Source organism: Macaca nemestrina, chromosome 8, assembly GCF_043159975.1.
Source record: "Macaca nemestrina isolate mMacNem1 chromosome 8, mMacNem.hap1, whole genome shotgun sequence".
NCBI lineage: Eukaryota > Metazoa > Chordata > Mammalia > Primates > Cercopithecidae > Macaca > Macaca nemestrina.
In genome coordinates, this window is record NC_092132.1 from 77,857,218 (window position 1) to 77,866,306 (window position 9,089).

Here is a 9,089-nt window from a genome sequence, read left to right on the forward strand (position 1 = left end):
GATCTCATGTTAAATGTCCTTATCACAATAAAAAGAAATCAATATAGGGTTTTAAAAAAAATAAGTATAGGAAATTTCAGGGAAACAAAGTAGAGCAACTTGAGGAAGGAAATGCCATACAGAATCCTTATGATGGCAAAAATGGTGGCCAAGTTGCTGCTGTGGAAATGGCAGTGTTGGGTGGGGGTACCAGCAATGTCCCTCAGTGCTTGTAGGACAGTCGTGGGGGCCATGGTTAAACACCTCAGGCCAGTTCTGCAGCCTGTAGTTGGATGTTATTCCTAAACTCTAAGGCTTGAGCTCATTCTCTCCTAAATATCCACATAATAAACTCCTTTTCTGCTTAATCAGCTAGCACCAACTTTTGGTACAGGTTGAGCAACCCTAATTTGAAAATTCAAAATCCAAAATGCCCCAAAATTTGAAACTTTGTGAGAACTGACATGACACCACAAGTGGAAAATTCCACATCTGACCTCATGTGACAAGTTGCAGTCAAAACACAGTCACAACTTTGTGTCATGCATAAAAGTATTTAAAATATTGTATAGGATTACCTCCATATAAGGTATATAAGAAATACACATAAATTTTGCATTTAGACTTCGGTCTCATCCTCCAAGATATTTTATTATGTATATGTAAACATCCCAAAATCCAAGAAAACCCAAAATCTGGAACACTTCTGCATCCCAAGCATTTTGGATAAGGGATACTCAGCCTGTATCTATCTATCTATCTATCTATCTATCTATCTATACTTTTTTTTTTTTTTTTTTGAGATGGAGTCTCACTCTGTCACCTAGGCTAGAGTGCAGTGGTGGCATCATGGCTCAGTGCAACCTCCACCTCCCAGGTTTGAGCAATTCTCCTGCCTTAGCCACCTGAGTAGCTGGGATTGCAGGCATGTGCCACTACACCCAGCTGATATTTAATTTTTGTATTTTTAGTAGAGGGGGGTTTCACCATGTTAGCCAAATTGGTCTCGAACTCCTGACCTCAAGCCATCCATCCGCCTCAGTCTCCCAAAGTGCTGAAATTACAGGCATGAGTTACCTTGCCTGGCCCCTGTATACGTGTGTGTGTGTGTGTGTGTGTGTGTGTGTGTGTGTGTTTTTTTTTTTTTTTGAGACAGAGTTTTGCTCTTGTTGCCCAGGCTGCAGTGCAATGGCGTGATCTCAGTTCTCTGCAACCTCCGCCTCCCAGGTTCAAGTGATTCTCCTGCCTCAGCCTCCTGAGTAGCTGGGATTACAGGTGCCTGCCACCATGCCCGGATAATTTTTGTATTTTTAGTAGAGACAAGGTTTTACCATGTTGGCCAGGCTGGTCACGAACTCCTGACCTTGTGATTCACCCGCCTCGGCCTCCCAAAGTGCTGGGATTACAGGCGTGAGCCACACACCAGGCCCTTTCAATATATTTTATTAGAAACCTTTAGCGGTTGAATATGAACATAATGGCTCAGTTTTCCATACTATCTAATTTTATATTTAGCCCAGTCATTCTTTGCAGGATCACATAGATTTTAATCTGTGCCTTTAGTTCTAGAACACTAAGGGGAAAAAAGAAGTAAGATTTTGTTTCCAAAAGATCAATGAAAATGGCTAGAGTAAACCATGGAATAGACGTTTTCAAAATTTCAAAGTAATTCCTCTTGTAAAAGTAGAGCAGAATAAGACAAGTGTATGTTTGGCTTTTCATGTAGAAAAAAGAAAATGTTCTGATTATCAGGCCTGGCTCTCTAACTTGCCCTCCAGAGGAGGCCTCCTTTGGTTTTTACTTGCAAAATGGGAATAACAAGACCTATATCACAGATGTATTATAAGGATTAAAGGAGGTAACATGGAAAACAGTAGCAAAGAACCTGAGTTCACATTGTCCATACCATGCAAGGTTTTCTAAATTTTACAAATACGTAAGAATATAAGGTAGAGAATGCAGGTAAGCCCTGTCACTGGAGGAAAAAAATACTAGTCTAGTAAAAGTATGCAGATCAGATGAGACACCACTGAGTTAGAAAATGTTTTTTTAATATGCAGCGATCTTCAGTGATTATGATCTTTATTGACAATGGGGAAATCATTAGGTTTCCACCTTGATCTACTTTTCTCACAGTCAAACTACTAGACACACAAGCTACTTGTCTAATTAGGAAGTTCATTTTTTTTCTATAGCCCACTGTTAACAAATTTGTCAACTTGGAGAAAAACTGTTTCAATAAATATCTTCTCTAAAAGGAGGAGAATGTCATTTAAATACAGGCTTCCATGGGAAGAAACATCTCTATTTGGCACTCTGGAATAATAAGCGTTTTATTCTTATAAGTCTAAAGTATCAAAACTAGGGCTGAGTGTGGTGGTTCATGCCTGTAATCCCAGCACTTTGGGAGGCCAAGGCAAGAGGATCACTTGAGCCTGGGAGGTAGAGGCTGCAGTTAGCTATGATCACACCACTGCACTGGGCGACAGAGCAAGACCTTGTCTCAAATATAAATAAAGTAACAAAACTAAAATAGTTTATGGATATACTTACCAGTCTGAGTATATAACAGTCTGCCAGAGAAAAATTCCCAAGGGAATTCGTGCATTTGTTCAATAAGTGTTTATTGAGTAACTACAGTGTGATTGATACTGCCTCCTGTCAAGGTAATCTACAGGCAAAATTGTAAAGAAGGTAAGCTTTGCATCGATATTTAGCAGCTTCTCTCTTAGCAACTTCTCTGTTGCCTCTGGATAATCAGCACCCTCTCTTGCCTTCCACTGCTCAGAAAACTCCCCCACCTCCATCACCATCCCCAGCTGAAGCCCTCCCATCCTGCCTGCCATTCCAGGTAGGTCTCAAACTGGATATGTCTCCACTCTTTCTTCTAAAACTAACCCTTCTAGTATGCTCTCATCTGTGGAAAGGGACAGGTAGCTCAGACATGCCACATCATGAAAGAATTTTAACCCTCTGCACTGAACGCACCTTCGAGCGGGGGATAATTGCTTAACAACCACAGGAAACGATTTCTAACTATTCAGGAGGATTAGTACACCCTACACTTATCATTTCATACCTGTGTCTACCCCTTCTCTACTGATGTGCAAGGCACATCTCATCCTTGTTTGCCGTCGTTTTGCTTTTCCTGCTTCTTCCGCACCAGTCAGGGACATGCAGTCTACCAGTCCACTAAAGGCCAAGTGTGTGACCATGCACTCATTTTCCAGGTCCTCAGGTGGCGGGTCATTCTGGACCTCAACCATACCCATAGCTTCAAGCCTATAAATAGGAAAAGGGATGTTATGTTTCCTATTCTGGCAGTGTGCCACACAGCCACACCTGGACTGTAGTCCAAAATTTTTAAATCGTTTATGCTTGTGCACACATACAGCAACAGACATGCAAGCTTGCAAATTTTTACCCTTTAAGTTTTTCCTTTGATATTTACCTGTCTTTTGGGGAACTGACCACAAAAAAAAGTCCAAATTAAATAATACAATGTTATTTACACAGTAATATAACCATGTAGTAGATACAGATGGTATTTAGAAATCTTAAAGGTTGCTTTGCTTTTTCCTCGGAAGCATAAAAGGAGCCAAGATGTGTAACATACTATTTTTTTTTCTGTCCTATTCTCAACGTAGGAGTCTGAGCAGCTGCTATCTCAACAAATACCTAACCTAAATAACTATTTTTAAGCATGAAAAAGAGAAGCTTTCAGGAACCTTCATTTACTGACGATCTGTGCTCCAAGCATTTGTACTCAAATAATTTCAATGTGGATAATAATACATAAAAAGTGGTTTAAATTTTTTAAAGTACATTACACTTTTCAGTTATCTAACAACATACCTGGGAATTTAGGTAGCAACATCAGAATGCTCCCTACTCAGTAAGCCAATCCAATACCTATGCTGATTGAATAATTGCTATACCATCATTTATAAAAATTGAGGCACAGTATATCTATGTGATTCGAGTATGGTTTCTTGTCCTATTAGTGACAGCGGTAAGAATACATGCCAAGCCTTATACTTTTTTTTAGCTTATTGAAATTTTCAAATATATACAAAAGTAGTATATCATAATAAACCCCATCATAGTTTCAACAATTATTAACATTTTATTTTGCCAAACTTATTTCATCTTTCCTCTTGCAACTTTTTGCTTGTTTCAGTATTTTACTTTTTATTTTATTTTTTTGTCTTTTCTTTTTCTTTTTTTCTTTTCTTTTTTTTTTTTTTTTTTTTTTTTCAGCCTCCCTACTAGCTGGGACCAGAGGCCGGTGCTACCACACCTGGCTAATTTTTTATTTTTTGTAGGAATAGGGTTTTGCCATGTTGCCCAGGCTGGCTTGTTCATTTTTAGAGACAGGGTCTTGCTGTGTTACTCAGGCTGGTCTTCAGTGACATGATCATAGCTCACTGTAACCTCTAACTCCTGGGCTCAAGGGATTCTCCTGTCTCAGCCTCCTGAGTAGCCGGGATTACAGGCACGCACCACCATGTCCAGCTAATTAAAAAAAAAAAAAAAAATTTGTGGAGACAGAGTCTCGCTATATTGTCCTAGCTGGTCTCAAATTCCTGGGCTTAAAGTAATCCTCCCACCTGGCCTCCCAAAGCCCTGGGATTACAGGCATGAGCCACTATGCCCAGCTGCATGTTGCAGTATTTTAAAGCAAATCACAGATGTCTCATATCATCCATAAATTATTCAGTATACATATATCTCTTAAAGTAGTCCTTGCATTCTATGTGTATTTGTGGTCAGTGATCTCCCAACAGTGGCCAAAGAACTCAGACACTCAGCAAAAATTTCTAGTACTTTCTTTCTTTCTTTTCCTATATATGTCTCTCCTGTGTGTCATTCTCCCTCAAAAGAGAAAATCCAAATCAGTAGGCCAAGAAATAGAAAAGTTAAAAAAAAAAAAAAGAAAAGAAAGAAAAAATAGCCAGGCGCAGTAGCTCACGCCTGTAATCCCAGCACTTTGGGAGGCCGAGGCGGGCAGATCACGAGGTCAGGAGATCAAGACCATCTTGGCTGACATGGTGAAACCCCGTCTTTACTAAGAGCACAAAAAATTAGCCAGGCATGGTGGCATGCGCCTGTAGTCCCATCTACTTGGGAGGCTGAGGCAGGAGAATTGCTTGAACCCAGGAGGCGGAGGTTGCAGTGAGCCGAGATCATGCCATTGTACTCCAGCCCGGTGACAGAGTGAGATCCAGTCTCAAAAAAAAAAAAGAAAAAAGAAATGCAAAAGTTTTGATGGTGAAAATATGAAATGTCAGCTTCAAAGTTACTTTGGAACATTTCGGTATTTTTCAGTTCTATGGATAGCACAAGCAAAAGCCTCTTATATCTTTCTCCAACAAGACCAGGTCCCTAGAGAAGTCATGGTGTAGAAACTGCATCCCAGGTACTCCAAAAATCCTGAGGTTGTATAGTCACTCTGTGTATAAATAATATGTTGTGGAAATTGTGGTGTTTAATAAAATATAAATAAAATTCCTGAGTGTCACACCTTGTTAAATATTTATTTGGTATATAATTTAACAAAGGTTCTCTGATATTATTATTATTTTATGGGTTTATCGAAGTTTGGGTTCTATTCTAATTTTAACATGGAATTTTAATTTCACACTCATTAAAAGGCAATCCTTTCACTACAGAGGCAAATAGCTTCCCTACAGAGTGGCCACAAAGTCTGGAAACATAGGCAACTATGCATAATAAATGGTTTATTGATATTACATTACAGTATATTATATGTTTGATGTGTTGTCCCTCATTAGCAATGCATAGTTCAATGTGCTAGGCAGAATCACAATGAACAGGATACATTAACATGGTATTTCTAGCAATCCCTGCACATGGATCTGTAATGCATCACGTCAGATCAGTAGTTCTCAGATATGACCCCTGGAATCAGCAGGATCAGCAATGCCTGGGAATGTTAAGAAATGCAAATTTTCAGGGCCTCACCCCAGACCTACTGAATCAGAAACTCTGACTAATAATCTGGGTTTTGACAAGCTCTACAAGTGATTCTGATGCAAGCTAAAGTTTGAAAACCACTGAGTCAGATTTTGTCTCTGGTTTTCATGGTGGGTGGCAAGGAGGAGCCTGCCTTTTTAGGGTACCTCATGCTTACCAGACTTTGCACATAAAAATGCAGGAGGACACTCAATTAAACTTATTTTTTTAAATTTATATTTCTTTTTTTTTTTTTTGAAACAGTGTTTTGCTCTTGTTGCCCAGGCTGGAGTGTAGTGGTGTGATCTCGGCTCACTGCAGCCTCCACTTCCCGGGTTCAAGAAAATCTCCTGCCTCTGTCTCCCAAGTAGCTGGGATTATAAGCATCCGCCACCATGCCCGGCTAATTTTTGATAATTTTAATAGAGACAGGGTTTCGCCATGTTGGCCAGGCTGGTCTCAAACTCTGGTCTCAGGTGATCCACCCTCCTCAGCCTCCCAAAGTGCTAGGATTACAGGCATGAGCCACCGCACCCAGTCACAATTAAATTTAACTTTCAGATTAAAAACCAGATACGTTTTTAGTATAATTATGTCCCTTGCAAGTAGGTCCATGCATATACATCCGAAATATGCAAGGGATATATAAGTATCCTTATATACTTATATATATGTATACTTATACAAAAAGTTATTTGTTGCTTATCCAGTATTCAAATTCAACTTTTCATTCCGTGTCCTAATTTTTTCTGGCTTACGCGATACCCAGGGGTGTTCTGATCTGGCCATCATGCAGCATACTCCACAGGGCTACGTCATCCAATCTAATTTTAGGTATGATCATCCTACCAGTTCCTCACCACCCTGGGGTCATGTGGTGGTGCTCTCCAGGTGACCTTTCCTCCTGTGTTAAGTGCAGGCACTAATTGGTGGTCACTTAACATAGTGAGATAGGGCAGAGAGCCACCTATATTTCTAAACTTAGTGACCACTCTATAGGTAGAAACATTGGGGGTCAGCTGTTGACAAAAGCTACAGAAACGTGCACTGAATCTCGTCTAGTAACCTTTTTTTTTTTTTTTTTTAACCTTTGTCTTTATTTGTGCTGAATTTATTCCCGTGTCATATGTTTTTGCCTCTTCAGTTTCTACTGGGATATCTTCTTTTTCTGTGCAACCTCCTCTTCTGGTTCAATGTGTTCCTTTTCAGGAAAGATCATCTCGATGTGGCAGGGAGAGCTCACGTACGGGTTGGTCTGACCATGAGCTCTGTAAGTCCGATGGCGCATCTTAAGTGCTTTGTTCACCTGGCTGTGCTCAATGACCAGAGCATCTACATCTAAACCCTGAAGTTCAGCATTACTGTCTGCATTTTAAAGCACGTGCAGCAAAAATTCAAGACTCTCTGGGCCACCAGCCGTGTGCCCAGCCACAATGTTTGGCCTGGGAGCACCTACCCACTCCACAATTGTAACTTCGGAACGGTACACAGTTTCTGTAAAGTGACATCTTTCCGATACTTGGTGGCTTTCCATATAGGCAAAGCCTTCATGGCCTTGGCAGTTTCACAGGTGTTCTTAAAGTGAACATGAAGATTTGAACCTCTTCATGATTTCGCGGAGTTTTCTGGGTCAAGTGAGTGGCAAACCGTTTTCACAGATCACCTCAGGCCACTTAGGGGAAGAGGAAGAGCGGTGAGTTCTAGCTAACTTTTAAACATATGCAATATGCAAACATTTCTCCTCTATTTAAAGAGCTTGACTAATAAGAAATCATTGCCTGCGGATAAAAATGTTGTTATATCCCTTAGCAGAGCTACATGCTGCTAGTGGGGCCTTTCCTGTAAAGGCCCTAATAAAGGCCTTTATTATGGCCCTAATAAAGTCAGAAATTTAAAACCAAACCATTTTGACATCTAAATATTTGCCGAATTATTCTCACATGGACATTTCTCTTTCATTTTTGAACTATTTGTCATCCTGCTTTATCTGTTTAAATGTACATAAAAAAAATGCATAGTTTAAATATATAGTTCAATAAATTTTGACAAACATATACCCCCACTCCCTTCAAGAACATTTCCTTCATTCTAGAAATGATCCTCATGCCTCTTTCCAGTCAATACTCCCTCCAGAGGCAACCACTATTCTGATATTTATCATCACAGAGAGGTTTTGTTCGTTCTAGAACTTCGTGTAAATGGAATTGCTTTCATTTTTTACATATTCAAACCATATATTGCTATATGGCAGGAAATTTAAACTATATATTGTTTTCCTCTGAAATCACCTAGAAAGTGCTAAAGAGAGTGATAGTCCTTTCAATCTCAAGGAGAAAGGAGGGTATTTGATTATAATCTGGCCTGAGGGGAGGCATCAAAACCTGAGGAAGTGACTAGAGGAAGGGCAAAAGAGAGCTTTAGGTCAGGGATCCCTGGACTGCCTTCAAAGAGGAGTCCCCAAGTCAGGGTGCACTTGAGCCAGGGAACCCAGGAAGGGATGTCTGTGAGGAGCTGTGCCAGATGGGGATACTTCCAGCACTTCAGTGGGGTCTGCAGAGCAACTGCTCAGTTGCCTGGATAGCAACAACCATCACTAAGCCTCTGGCTTTCAGAAACTGGAACCACACCATCTACCATGTCCTCCAAGATACCTGTAATAAGGACAGGTATCTATAGCATCTCAGGACCATTAGCAGGGGGAAGGAGCTTCTGTATCTGTATTTTGGGGGCAGACTGGATCGTAGTAGTACACCTTACAGTAAGGACAGAGAAATGTAGTTACCCTCATTCCAGCTAAGTTAAACATTCATCAAGTTATTTAATATTTTAATGCTTTATAAAGTACCCACTGGAGTAGCATCTAATTATATTTTTAAAAGTCTACTGCCCAGACAGAACATAAAATTTTAAATGCCAGCAGTATGGAATCTGATATTATCCTCTATGGAAAAAGTATTTCTGTGATGTTCCATTTTGCTCACAGTCCTGGGAGATCCCGTGGATAAAAGAACACATAAATCCAAATAGCCAGATTACTAATATAGTTAATTTATATAACCATACACAAATGGTATCACTCGAGACAAATTTAGAAAAATACATACAAAGAATAAAAAGCCTTTTTTTTTTTTTTT

General features: G+C 39.9%; 1 pseudogene; it reads right to left on the bottom strand.

Annotated features, from left to right (window-relative positions):
* Positions 1–7,066: 7,066 nt before the first annotated feature.
* LOC105482307 (large ribosomal subunit protein uL22 pseudogene) lies at positions 7,067–7,590 on the bottom strand (annotated as a pseudogene).
* Between the last annotated feature and the right edge of the window lie 1,499 nt (positions 7,591–9,089).